At 36.1% G+C, this 15,012-nt stretch overlaps 1 pseudogene; it reads right to left on the bottom strand.

Moving 5' to 3' along the window:
- Positions 1-4,498: 4,498 nt before the first annotated feature.
- On the bottom strand, positions 4,499-5,789 carry LOC145773355 (serine/threonine-protein kinase H1 pseudogene; annotated as a pseudogene).
- Positions 5,790-15,012: the final 9,223 nt, after the last annotated feature.

Raw genomic sequence — 15,012 nt, 5'->3', positions numbered from 1 at the left:
TGAAGGATTCGCGAATCGCATAGTCATCTACCGGCTGATGTACTGTAAAGTTGTTGTCTTCAGAACTACTAAACTCAGTCATGAAGGCTGAAAAACAAACGTTGCTTGATGTTGCAGTAAAGGTTTAATATGTTTTTGTAAATTTGTGGTTGCAGCCACCACCATACTATTATCTTTTGATAAAACGTCACAAGTGCACGATTGATAAACATGAAAATTAAGAACGCTTGAACAAGACTGCCCGAAATATTGCCTTGGGGCGTGACACGTCGATGGAAACAATGAAAGACAATATAATAAAGTGCTATCTCACACGATGAACAATGCAGTATTGAAAATATTGCAATAACGAAAACTCAAATTGATGAATCAGAAATATCTTGAAAAATCGTTTACTTTTCTAATCATACAATACAAAGATTCTTAGCCCATATGCATAAAATGCTTCTGATGCCCCTAATGCCATGCGTCATTAGTTGAAAAAATTTTGCCATTATTTTAGAATTGTACAACCAATGTGTTTAGCTGAAGGTCTACACATGGTAGTGAAGTTTGATTAGTTTCAAATTGGTCAGTTCAGTGTTGTTGTTTTATTATTTTGATTATCATTTAAAGTTATGTTTGATAATGGCAGTTTCCTGCTGATGAAAAGGGAAGTGATAAAACGATTTGGAACCATTGATATAGTGCCAAAACGTAGGTTATCGTTCCTTAAATAAATGATATTTTAACAAGTTTATCAATGAAAGCTCATAGTTTGCATTGCAAGTAGTGATATGAAACCAGTGCTTAGTTGTGGCGTGGCCACAGCTGAATAGACACATCAACCAGTAATAATCGCGGCTATCGCGTGCAAATAAATAAATGCAACACGCAAGACCGATTACTCAACCACAAAGAGTCGTGAAAGTCAAATCGTCTTCATATTTGTCTCCACAATCAGAAAGAAAAAAAATTCAACAATGATTTAAAGTAAGAATTCTGGCAAAGTAGTAGGCTTACAACCGTATGGGTGTTGTCCAAATAATAGTTTAATCAAGTTTCTGTGTTTAATAGAAACATCTTGTCGGTAAACAAATAAATGAATTGCTTTTTTTTACTTTTTGTTCAAAAAAAAATCTAAAAGAAACTAAGTATGAGCTTAACAGTTTGAAAAAGACTGAACCGATGTATAGCTTAGTGTTTTGTCTGGTGTGCTTAAGCTAGACTACTCAAACTAACTGTTATGAGTGACACCGTATGTAAATGTGTTTTGAACTTTGATTGATCAAACGCGGCTTTACCCTATGTCTACCAAACAAAAATTATACATTTTGTAACTTTGGGATCTAATGGACTCCAATTTCAAACGTGCTTATTGTGAAGAAAAGATCTTTCATATATGAAATTCCAGTACAGATGAGAAAACACATCATAAATTACAACAACCAATAAAAACTACAAAAACAACTAGACATGAACTAAACACCACGTCAAGTCATTGATTCGTATGCACACTATGTAAACCAAGCTGATTAATAGTGGATTAAACGTCACGAAATAGTCAAATATAAAGATAGTTGATTCCAAAAAGTAACCAACTGCACAGTTTATAGGAACTGAACTTCCTTTTATGAGTTTAGTGATAGCCGATTCAAAATGATTTCAGGACATCTTCGGAAAAATTTTGGTTTGTCAAAAGTGGAGGATTTTCTATCTTTGAGGCTTGGGGTCCAACGGGCTCAACTGGTACAATTTTTTTTACTTTTTCTAGCCAGCAACATTTTTTTACGATTGATAAAATTGGACTCTTCCAGATAGTCCACACAAAGTTGGGAAAAGTCAAGGTATGCTATATCATTGTATTTGGCAGGCCTATATGAAGTAATAAACACGGGAAAACAATTATTTTAGGAACCATCGGACCAACGGTAGAGAAAAAAGTCAACGCAGCTCAAGAAGCTAACTAGGTTTAACATTGGAAAAGCATAAAACTATGATCCTGCAAACATCTATACAAAGTAAAATTAACCAAACTCAAAGAAAGACTTTGAATAATTTTGAAAACACAAAGAAAACGAAAGTCAATTGCAACAAATAACAAGTAAAAGAAAACATTGTTTGTGGAAAATTGGTTAAGGTGAGAAAATAAAATCAGCTGCTTAAACAAAAGAATATATTGAGAAGAAATCCAACTAGCTTTGTGATATGACAAACCTTATTGAGAAATAGATTTTTGCAAATTATAGCTTGCAGGCCTGAACAACACAAAATCACGCAGAAATATTATCTTTTGAAGAACAAAGTTAAGATAAAAGATGAAACCGTGTTTTGAAAAACAAAACATATATGTATAGCTTTGGTAGAGAGGTACTTTTTAAAAACCATAGACAGACAATCGATAACAACTTAATAACATTGAATTGCATAATTCAAAATTAATACAGAAATGAAATAGATACATAATTTCGAACGTTTTCGGCAAAACTTTCTGCCCTCTTCCTGAAGAGGGCAGAAAGTTTTGCCGAAAACGTTCGAAATTATGTATCTAAAACATATATGAGCTATTCTTTTGTACGTATAGTTTCTTTGAAAGAATAAAGAGGTGCAACTAAAATATTAACTGCATCAAAGACATGCCATACAAAATTCAGTCAAAATATAAGCCTACAGTGCATACAAAATTGACTGACCGTGTTCGGATCAAATTCAAAGTTGGATGATTCTTTCTACGTCACTCCATTACATTCTTACTACTCGCACAAATGATTCACTTGAACTAAAAAATGTGATTTAAAATAAATCACATTTCACTTTAAACGAAAACTCTTTGTTTAATGTTCAGAACGTTTTACCAAAAAATATACAGAATGGTTGTGATGAGTCAAGCAATTCAAATTACAAATAATGGATCAGCTTGCATGAATTGGATCCAAGTAAATACTTGATGGTGCTTGACCTTGGAAGATAAACAGTTTATTGTTGATCTACAGTATTTCCCAAAGTATTGGACTTTTTTCTGTTTTGACTTGTTTTGTAACACGCAAACAAATTTAACCTTGCAGTGGTACCACAGGTGCAATGTCAAACCAGCCTTGTACAGTACATTAGGCCCAATTTTTCAAACTGTGTCATGTTATAAATAACCTTTGTGTTGTATTTTTGTATAACTTTTTGTTACCTTTTCCACAACTGCAACCTTGTGTCTATGTTTTTTGGTTATAATTTTAAAGTTTTATTGCTGCAGTCAAATGGACGTTATGGTACTGTTCTGGTGGCGAAATGGTTGTTAGTGTCTTGCAGAATATTTGTTATTTATTGTAGTTGCTCTATGTTAAAATTTTAGACTGAAAAGAAGAGTTATGATGAAGTTATAAAACTGGCAAAAGCAGAAAGGAAAATAATAACAACAGTTAGAAGGCGTCAGATGCAATTTGTAGATTATATTCACAGACATTGAGATTTGGAAAAGTTAGCATTATTGGGAATGATGCAGGGAAAAAGAAGCAGAGGTCGACAAAGATTAACTTATTTAAACAGATTGAATCAATGGGCCACAAACACAACAGTCAAAACGAACAATTTTATACGAGTGGTAAATGACAGAGAAGTTTGGAAGACCATGGTCGCCAACGTCTGTATCATATTAGGCACATAATCATCATCATCATCATTATGTTAGAATAGCAATTAATGACAGAAGAGGAAGAATGTAGCTCGGCAAAGAAAGAAAGAAAGCACCTTACCTCATGAAAGCACCTTACCTCATGAAAGCACCTTACCAGACAGGTGACACGGAAATAAAATTTATGACCTTGAAGATGACTTGAAATAGTTTGAAAGTGAACCGGAGCTTGATGGATTGTCAGACTTAGTGAACTGGATGCAAGTGATGCAAAAGTTAAAGACGAGGATTTCTTCAGACGAGGTTCTTGGTAAAGATGAATATGTTTGGAAAATTATAACCAAGATTGCTAGACCAACACCATGGCGACGTATTGTTACAGGTATTTCTGGTGCAAAACATTTCATGAACAAAGTATGCACAAGAAGATGTAACCTATTGCTATAAATGCCAGAGATAAATCATGTTGAGAAGATGCTGTGTATTGATCAGAATTAACTCTGCTTGGTAAAACAAACTAATTTTTTCTTATGTCAAATGATATTTCAGTGAATTATTAGTTGTGTAAATTTTTTTAGTGTTGTCCAAACGTTGAAAGGTACTTTCAGTGCTTTTCGTTTCATAAATTGTCTTATCATGTGCTCCCGAATTATTCTTTAAGCGTTTACTACTGCTCGTTACAAAGTTGAACTATTTTTAGGTTCATGCGTTTTTAGTGATGGGCAATAATGAACCAAAAGTAATGTTCAAATTTTTTGTTATCGTTCTACTGCAGAGTTAAACATAATTAGGTAAAAAATAAGTAAAGGACGTTATTACAGTATAATTATAAAACTTTTTCGAACCTTTATCAAAACTGCAATTCATTGTATGATTCAAGCTTTGTTTAACACACTAAAGAACATCATATTTTTTTAATAAATCATCGAGTTCTTTTACTTTTATTGTGCGATGCTGCGCCATTAACGACCGCATGGAATTGTCAGATTCAGACGACTTATTTGTGTTTCTCGATGAAACTCGTTTCAAAAAGTTCTGTGAAATGCTCCTATGTAGATTTGCACATGATTGCGAAGAGTGGTTTACCATCCAGGAATGTTGCAAAGCTTGTCTGGGTGTCATTCGATGCTCTGGATTGACTGCGAGAAACCCGGAAATAAAATCTTTTGCTGTCTGAGATATTTTTGGCCATGGATTTCCATTGAAGTGATAAGTCCCGTTCATGATCAATCCAAAGAGTTTTGTTCTGTTTTCATTGTCGAATGGCATCATACCACTTAACACAACGTATGTTATGACTCCAATAGCCCAATTGTCCACAGCACTTGTGTAGGGCCTTCTCATCAACACTTCAGGGGCGATGTATTCTGGCGTTCCACAGAACGTCGTCATGGTAACATCACTACCGGAACTTCGCCATGACGCGAGCCCAAAATCTGTGATCAAGATCTTAGAGTCGTTTCCTTTGTGACTATACAATAAATTTTCAAGCTTAAGGTCTCTGTGTGTGATACCAAGCAGGTGCAAGTAGTCGACCGCTTGCAGAATCATTTGTACGATTTTAACTGCATCTTTTTCAGAAAAGGTTCCACGAGAAATAATCCGCTCGTAAAGTTCTCCTCCACTCGCTAACTCCATGACCATGTAGATCTTATCGGAAGCCTCAAAAACCTCCATCAACTGCACAATGAACTGATGCTTTACTCTTCCCAAGACTCTAAGTTCGGCATTACCCGCTTCTCTTCCTCCTTTTTCTTTCAAGTCAACCATTTTGATGGCAAAAGGCTGTTTTGAGTTTTTTCTTTCCACCCTGAAAACTTTGCTGAAGCTTCCACGGCCGACTAACGCTTTTACGTCATATTTTGCAACCACACGAGGATCAAGTTTTGTCTTATATTTCAAAGAAGGTCTGTTGAAGAGCTTTTTCCCTTTGTCAAAGTCTTCAAATGTTTTTTTGTCTTTAGAAGACCCACCAGACTTTTTTGGATAGGGATGAATTGATTTTAAGTAGTCGGTATTTTTTTTTATGTTTGGAGGGTTTTCAGAAAGAATCTTGCTGGTTCCACTGCCCATTTCTTTATTTTTTTTTCAATGAAATTTTTATAAAACCTGGTCACCTTGATCTCAGGAGCAAAATCACATGCAATGTCAAATTTACCTCATTACTTTTCAAAATTAAATCACAATTTACTACATTTAACAAACAGTACTGTAACGTAATTTAATATTTTAAAACAGCATTTAAAAGAGAACTTAATTATACGTAGGTAATGTAGTGCTTGTATGTGCATGTACTATAACTGCAGCATTAACATTGCAATCGTATGCAATACTTTGCACTTACATCTGACATCCTGAATAAACACCACAAGCTGGTTCTTACTACTTCTAGCTCGTATAAACACAGAACCTTTACTGAACACTTTCACCTACATGTAAATGTTTCCCTTCACTACATGCATCTACATATGGGTTCCTTGAAGAGTTGTTCTGAGTTTGCACGTAAATTTACTTTGTCTTCTACCAGCACATTATTGCAACGTTCATCTAATAAATTCGAAAGTTAAAGAAAAGGATACAAGTTGTTTTGTTGCTTCATTGTTATGGTGCGCAAAATGTCAGTGAAGCAATACAGAAATTTGTCTGTTTCTGCTTTAACTTTCGCTTTTATCAGTTTAACGTTGCAATTATGGCTAGAAACGATAATATTCCAGATGAAAATCCAAACTTTTCAGTACTAATAAATTTACTTTTACAACGGTGTTCGATGTTTAGTAAATAATTTCAATACACAATTCTTTGGTAAACTGTCCCTCGACAGTTTGTCTTCAGATAAAATGCCAAATGAGAAATATCAAGTCAGATTTTTTTTTTTTCTGCATGTAAAAATGTGGTTCTGTTAGTGAGTAACAGGAACTTTAACGGTCCCAGCTTTAGAATGACATGATACAATGTAAGAAATGTTGAACATTAATCTATTGCCCTGTCTGATCAAACGCGTTTAAATAAATAGTCTCAGCTCTAATATATTACCAGACTCTTAAAGAAAGAGAATTACCTGAACTGAAATATGCTTACCCTCCATGCAAACAATCTGCTTTCCAAGCTTTTTGGAAAATCAGTAGCCTCAATATACCTATTGGAGACATAATGTTGTCTATTCAGTCTGTAGACATTAGATTACTTCCGGTTAAAACAACCTGTCTACATACTGACATAAATATTTAATTCCTTTCAACTGATTGATCATCAGCAGCGGACATTTGAATAGCCTAATTCTTTTCTTCCTTTTCATCAAAGTTAACATTGAAATAATTGAAGCATTCAGTGATTTTTGGTTTAATTTACATGATTCAGCAAATGAAAACTGACGATAAATAACCATGGGACGCTTACGGGTATACTTATCGGTAACGTAGCCTTAGGCAAAAAGATTCAACGTTGTATTAACTTTAAAGATTCCACAGACTTGGTACTTAAAAAGTCTTAAACAATGATATTATACGAGCTGTTATGACCGCAGAAATTAAACAAAGCCGTGTTTTATCATACGCAGCTTCTGATTATATCCTGAAAATCCACAATTTGTTGCAAAAAACATTGCGAATGGTGAGAGAATAAAGCTTGAAAAATTCGAAGGGGAAATGAATAAAGGATCAAACAAACTTTAAACACTCTTATAGTCTTGAACCTTTTTTTTAATATTAAGCTTCAACTAGCATCAGCCGATTCTTTAGCCGTAAATCCACCCTCAGTAATGAAGAAAACAAAATAGTTGTTTTTAAACTTGAAAATCTCAATTGACATTTCTCAATTATCTAAATATCAAATTTATAAACCGGCTAAAGCAAAGACACAACTCAATAATAATTAATAGCGATGGCATCGAAGTTTGTTACAAATTCTAAACTCTGCAATACTTAAAGTTATGTATCCGTCTCTTCAGTCATATACTGAGTTCTAGACGTGGTCTAAACTGTTTTGGTCTTTTTTTCAAATTAAATTCCTTATCACGTTTTAGTTCAACTTCAATATAAATTCTAATGCTTCCGTAGATTTCATGAATAGTGGTCTGCAACAAATTACATTCTGTAAAATAGAACCGAAATTATATCCAATAGAATTTAATTAAAAAAAAAAACTAAGACTAAGAATTTTATGATGAAACAAGTTATTACCAAAGTATACAATATTATTGTGATGAGCAATCGTCGTCGGCTCCAGCTCGTGTCCGAGCATTGGCTTCAAAATTAATTTGGCTTTGGATGGTGAGCAATCGCAACCCTAATTGATCGAAAAAATTGTTTTATGTTGACGCATGAAATGCCTTTCTTTCGAAAAGAAACCATGACCACAAGACATTTGTTGAGTTCCAATAAGGGATCTTCTGACTAAGAAGTAGCAGACCAGCAATTCTCCATCAAGTATTTTCTTGGATTCCTTCTGTCAAATCGACAATGCATTTATAGAGTTGATAGCTCCTGACTAAGATAAAATGTAGCCCTAGGTTGAAAAAAAATTGAATTATGCTGATTACGAATCCTAACTCTTTTGTTAGTACAATAAGAATACTCAATAAATTAAAAACGAAGTTTACTTACTGTTCCAGCGGCTCGATTGCCCTCTTGATTTATATAGAGCAATAGCAAGTTGTGCTGATGTTGAGTTTATGTTGTTTCTTTGTTCTCTGTGATGTGGTCTGCCCAAGGATCCAGACGTTTCATGGTTAATTGTCACTTTTACGCGTGCCGGGAGGCAACTTTCCAAAAGGTACCATTAAAAAATCCCTTTAGAGAAACAAAAAAAAACGCAAATCATAGTTAAATTAAGTCATCGGTTTTCCATCGGCTGACTTGGCGCAGAGGGTTAGGGCGGTGGATAGGTTAGTCATTTCATTGACGTGGGTTTGATTCCCACCACTGCTATTGCTCTTTTTTCTTCTGTAATCACCAAACAAACTTCAAAGGAGATTTTTTAATGGTACCTTTTGGAAAGTTGCTGCCGAGAGTCGTTGCGTGTGGAGAGATTATTTACTTTTTGGGGTTAAAATTCATTAACGATGAAGCAAGCGAGAAGGATGCCAGGACACCTTTGCGATATATGTGTACTTTGGATTTGAGCTAACCGTTGTCAAAAATCATAAGTGTATACAAAAAAATTAGGTTTTTATCGACTTCAGACTCAACGAGCACTGGAGCCTAACCACCTTCTCCACCACAAGATCTCTGCTCTCCCATACGAGCATCTTCGTCGACTGCAATCAAGACACCCATTCGTGCCAGCCGTTCAACTTCTTATCAACGAAGCTGATGTACAAGACATCTCTGCGGCTGCTTGGGCGGACCATAAATGGAGTTCTGAATGGAAGTCAACCGCCATCAGACTCTATTCGTTCATCCCCGACGCCGACACACGCCCCATCGGTCTAACACTACCAAGACAGGCATGGGTGCGCCTCAACCGTCTTCGTACGGGCGTCGGGCTTTTCCGCTCAACCATGCACCAATGGGGAATGGCCTCTTCCTCTTCCTGTGAATGTGGTGTCGAGGAACAGACCGCAGACCACATCATCAATGACTGCTCCATCTTCAAGCCACCAAATGGAGTGGAAGGTCTGCGTGTCATGGATGATGAAACCAAAGACTGGCTGCTCTCTCGTAGCCTTCCAGTGTAGTCCGGGAACATCGTGAATCTGGGGTGGTAAAAGGATAGAATATCGGCCCCAGACACTCACACGACGACGACGAATTAGATCAAAAAAATCTGGTGATCTTTGCTTTTTTGATGCATTTTTTGTTTGCCTTTTAAAAGGACACCGGTCACATGGTCATTGGTCAAATATAAATCCCGCGATTCCTTAACACAAGCAGGTGTTTGTTTCGGTAAAAAATTGTCAGATCTTTCTTGAAGGACGTTACAAAATTATTCTATAAACGTATTATATTTACGATAACCATCGGCGTAGCTAGTTGGAGGGCGGTTCCCCCCGGTAGGCAGTTCACCCCCCCTCTGGTCGGCAACTTGTGGACGGCAGGAATTTTTAATTGTAAATAAAAAATCAAATCATATTAAAAATCTTTTTTGAACTGATTAGGCTCGAATTCCATTTTCTCGCTCCTACTTTACGCAATCAGGGGTGGAAAAATCATGGTCCGCCCCGGCGGCACAAACCCTAGCTATACGCCACTGACAGTCGTCGTCGGCGGCTCCAGCTCGTGTCCGAGCATTGGTTTCATCGCCAAATTGAATTTGGTTGTGGATGGGGATGTCGTATATGGCTTTGGAGGCCCAGTCTACGATGGAAAAGACGTGGGCAAAAGTCACATTGTATGGCTAGTTTTAGCTTTTGTATTTTTTTTGTTTTTCTTGGGCTTTTTTTATATCGTTTATTTTTCATATATTTACATGCCTTCCCTAGATATTTTACTCCAGAGTGATCTGTCACTGGCAAGTTGTTCCCATGAACCCGGATCAATGTTTGCATGGTTGAGAGAGACTTTCAGCTTATTTTTGTATCTCATTTTTGGTTATCCGGGGGTCTTTTTTCCTGTATCTAGTTCACCATAAAGCATTATTCGTGGAAGCTTCATTGGGTCCATTCGCATGACATGTCCTGTCCAGCGAAGGTGGTGTTGCAATATGGTGGCTTCTAAACTGGGTAACCCAGCGCGATCAATGATTGCATCGTTGGTGAGACAATCTTCCCAACGAGTGCTTAGCATTTGACTCAGTTTCCTCTGCTGGAAATTTTAAAGGCGTTTGATGTCACGGCGGTATAATCTCCAGGTTTCGCAAGCATAGAGAAGGGTGGACAGAACGACTGCCCGGAAGACCATAATTTCTGTGCGGATGGATATAGCATGGTTGTTCAAAACACGATGGTTAAGTCTTCCATAGGTAGGCCTACAATGTGCTGCTTTTATACGATGTTCATTACCCTTTGACAGTATAAAAAACAGACAAAATAATTTGGCCATGTGGCCGGTGTCCTTTTAAAAGGCAACAATAAATATAAAGCAAAATAAACAAACAAAAGAAGCAAAACCTTACACAAATTTACACAATAGTAGGAAGCACAATATTATAGAGTGTCCAACTATGAAGAGAAATAATTCATATCTAGGCTATTACTAATAGACAATAAAACTTGCATGTTCCTCCTCACTTCACCATTTCTGACTCTTCTCATTTTTCAACAATCTTCAAACTTTTACAAAATCCAGAAAAAGTACGCTGTTCTCAAACATTTATCAACTCCTTTCAAAACAGACGCTAAACAACTACTAGCAAGTCCAAAATGATTCAATCAAAATAGGATGATGCAATACTGAGTCATTAAAAACGATGTCCTTTTAAACGGACAACGACTGTAAATGTGTTAATAAGCGATGCTGCTTTTTTGCTAGAGCATCCTAGCATTGTACTAAGAAAATGGGCACACACAGTCATAAACACGTTAAAAGTCAAAGAGTATCAAACCCGACGGGTAACAGATGTAGAAGAAACGTCAACCCAAAACTAGTTTTGGGGTCCGTTAGACCCCATTGTCATCTAAGGATTAACTGCATTGCTCAAGAAAGGAGAACTGTCAAAAACTTTACCGATTGAGCTATTGGGGTGCATTGCGCTGTGTATATAGCCTACGTGTATATGCCACGTATTATCACTTGGTATGTGAGCAAAGTAAAGCAGTTATCAAATGTTTAGATTACACCAAATTTTGCTGTCAAACGATATGTTTCTCTAATTTTTCTTGTTCAATGTGACATTACTTTTCTTTTATAAGATTAGGCTACTAAGAGTAGCTGCGTAGCCTCAAACGTTTGCTGTTTTGTTTTTATAATGTGTTGCTCAGTTATGTATGTTTAATGATAAAGCTATGGTAGAGAGTTTGCATTGTTAAACCACAGACAAGCAAAACAAGGTAACCTTAGCGGTTTTAACATAATGTAGCGTATTACATACAAAACAAAATATTTAACATAATGACTCAAACTTTTTCGACACGTACGTGTGTCCTCATCAGGAATTAAATCTGTAATATGTATGTATGTAATACATTTTGTTAACCCTTAGAAGGTTGGGCTCCTGGAGACTTACTCAGTTTGGGGGGGGAGGCTGTCGATTCTTCTTATGCTTTAGGAGTGATATCTCTGTTAATTTTTAAGGCACGATTTCAAAATTTGGGATTCACTTTGTAAAATTATTCACACTGAGCATATCCGAAAATTAAAACTATGTAAATTTTAGAACTGCTCATATACGTTGAAATGTTGAGGTGACTTATGACATTTGGATTATTTTGTGATTGCTTGAGTTTACACATTATTTTTTGGTAAAGTAATGAAGAACATGCATTGCAATGTTGTGATTAACATTTTTTTACTTAATTTCAATTTGAATCTATAATTTTCATAAAAAATAATATAATAATGCAAAACATATGAAATATAACATATAACATATATAAACATATAACATATGAAACATTTTAGAAGATGTGCTGAGAAATGCCTTATATCTCTCAATTTATAACCTTTATTCGCTCAAAATTTCAGCTCAATAGAGGTGAATAAAAATTAGGAAAATTCAAGAAATCTCGTTGTCGCAGCCTCAGTGGTATTAGAGATACAACTGTTGATACAAAAAAGTTGAATTGACAGCCCCCTCCCCACCTACAAAATCGTTAAACCCGTTAAGGTAACTTTATTGTGCTTTTTTTATGTATTTTCATGGTTAAAAAAGGGCATCATTCGTCTTACATCTCTCACCACTAGCGTAGGACATTAATGCTGCTTTTAAGTCAAAAATTATTCCTGACATTTAAAGAGGATGGAAAGCACTTATTGAAGTGTGTTGCTCAAATGCACAACTAGGAATTTAAACCATCGATACTTAATCTCGCCGCTTCTTCGTTCGCAGTTGGCCCGTCAATTAATCGTGTTGTGAAGGTAGACAACTCATAATTTATGAATACAAATTCTCGGGTTTATGTCAACTGAGTGGAATCTGACTGATTACGAAATAGTAAGCTACTTTCAGTCACTAATTTCTCATTATTATTCATGGTGCTCTTCCATTATACCTGATCTGACGTTTTTAATGGTATATTTCAATTCAACCATGAGCTTTTGAATGTTTTATAGAACACACACAAAGGTTGGTTTGTTGGTTTTAAATCTTTGTTTTCGGACTGAAAAAGCCTTGATTGGTTATTCCTGGTAGTTTCGCATACTTGTAGAGGCTCTTGACGCTGGGCCAGTTGCGCATTTTTTTTTCCCACGAACTTTCTGCCTCGAGAGATAATTTTAAATTGCATTAACAATGTCTCGATCAACCAATTTAAAATCACCTCTCGAGGCAGATCTGATTTTCAGATTAAGATCACGGAAGCCTTAACCCTCTGTCTACCGTGGGGTCCAATGGATCCCAAGCCTGCTGCATTCGAAGTAATCTTGTATTACAAGAGCACTAAAATAGGAGTCATCACTATTGACAGAATGGTTAGGAAATACACTTCCAACAGAATTACGAGAAGATGGCCGATCACTCTATTTTACAGTATGATCGATGTCAATGCTTTTGTGATATGGCATCAATTGCAAGGCGAAAATAACAGCACAACATTGAAGCATGCATGCATGAAAGAGAAGAAAATTCTAGATCCAACTAGGAAAAGAGCTTGCTGGATTACCAGCTTCGACTTCAATATCAACAAGACATCTAAATCCACAACAAAATAAAATAAACAGCTGTTGAAGATCAGGCACCAAAATTAAAGATGGCTAGATGCTAACTTTGCGAGACACAAAGACCAAAAACTCAGACAATTCTGTACTACTTGCAAACTCAACGTTTGCCAAGAACATTTCATTCATTTGCAATGAGTACGATAATATATAAAATCACAACATTTCTTGTGAGCTAATATGAAGGCCTAATATGTGTTTTTTAGCCAAATCTCTCAATAGTTTGACCATTGCTCAAGAATAGATCAATTCCTTATCAGTTTGGTTTGTGCATGGGCCACTGCATGACTTATTTGTCAAATTTCGAGTATTTTTGTTTTTTCTACAGTGTTTATAAGTTTCGATTTTTGTAGTCTGTTACCGTACGTCTTTTCCTATTGAGCTTTAATTTCATCACCAGAGCTGTTTTTTTTTTGTCCAGAACAAGTTCTTTGAAATTTGGGGTCCAATGGACCCCAACGGTAAGACATGCATATTTTTTATTCGGTAGACAGAGGGTAAGAATCAAAAGTAACAATCCATTTCTCAACCGGCAGTTATTCGCCTGTGGCTGATCGTTTCTCTTTTATGTGTTCTGACTGTTTGTCCAATTCTTGTAGTTTACACCTCATGTAATCTGTTTCCTACCGTATAACTTACTTGTAATCATTTTTGTATCATTTGTTTAGTTTGTGCTTTTCAGTCGTCCAGAGTGTCGTTACAGTTATAGTGCAAAGTTAAATTTATCTTACGGTTTTTTATTTTTATTGATATTGCAGTTTTAATTCCTGATGAGGACACACGTAGCCTACGTGTCGAAAAGTTTGAGTCATTATGTTAGATATTTTGTTTTGTATGTAATACAATATGTTAAACTCGCTAAGGTTACTTTGTTTTGCTTGTCTAACTTTTTGTCTCATTTACATATTTCGATAAGTGTAGTCATCATTAGTTACCGCGTGCGGTAAATTTATCTGTCGGTTACTTCGCGTAGAATTTGTATTAATACCGTGTGAAGGCAAACAATTTTTCGTTGGCTTGTTTAGTATCGTGGTTTCATCTTGTGCCTAATGTTCGTGAGAACGACAGTTCGACGCCCATCGAAGTCATTTTTTTTTCTTTAAATGATTTTTTGCGGTGTTGGCTACAAGAACTTTTCAAAAAAAGTAGGATTAAGGTTTAGCTTATTTTTTATCATGATTGCAGAATTTCATTGGCAAATAGTTATTTCTGAATCTGAATCAACCAATCTCTCAAAACACTTTCGGAAAATTCCATTCGGAAAATCTTACTTTACGAGTGACTAGAATCAAGTTCTTAACTTCTTTAAACTATTTAGGTGTGTCTCCAGGCTTTGTTTTTTCTCAAGTTCAATGTTTACATTTGGACATGGAGGGCGAAAATTGGTTGGTGACTTGGAAAACCGCGCGAAAAAAATGAATAGGTAAAAACAATTACCGCGCGCGGTAACCAGTCATGGCTGCACTTGCAGAAATATGTAAATGAGAAAGTACGTTGGAAACAAAACTTGGCGGGCCGGTTACTGTGATTGACAGAGTAAAGTGAGCGATTGTTGAAGTGTTGCTGCCGGGGAATTATTCTATTCACCAGGTGCCGCTGAATCGAGAGCAGTCCTGAAATGCGTTGCTCAAGTCGAACCAGCGCCGCGTGATCTTGAGC

The sequence above is a fragment of the Aplidium turbinatum genome, chromosome 1, assembly GCF_918807975.1.
Source record: "Aplidium turbinatum chromosome 1, kaAplTurb1.1, whole genome shotgun sequence".
Lineage (NCBI taxonomy): Eukaryota > Metazoa > Chordata > Ascidiacea > Aplousobranchia > Polyclinidae > Aplidium > Aplidium turbinatum.
Note: the sequence above shows the minus strand (reverse complement) of the source record. Positions and strands in the feature narration are given on the sequence as shown.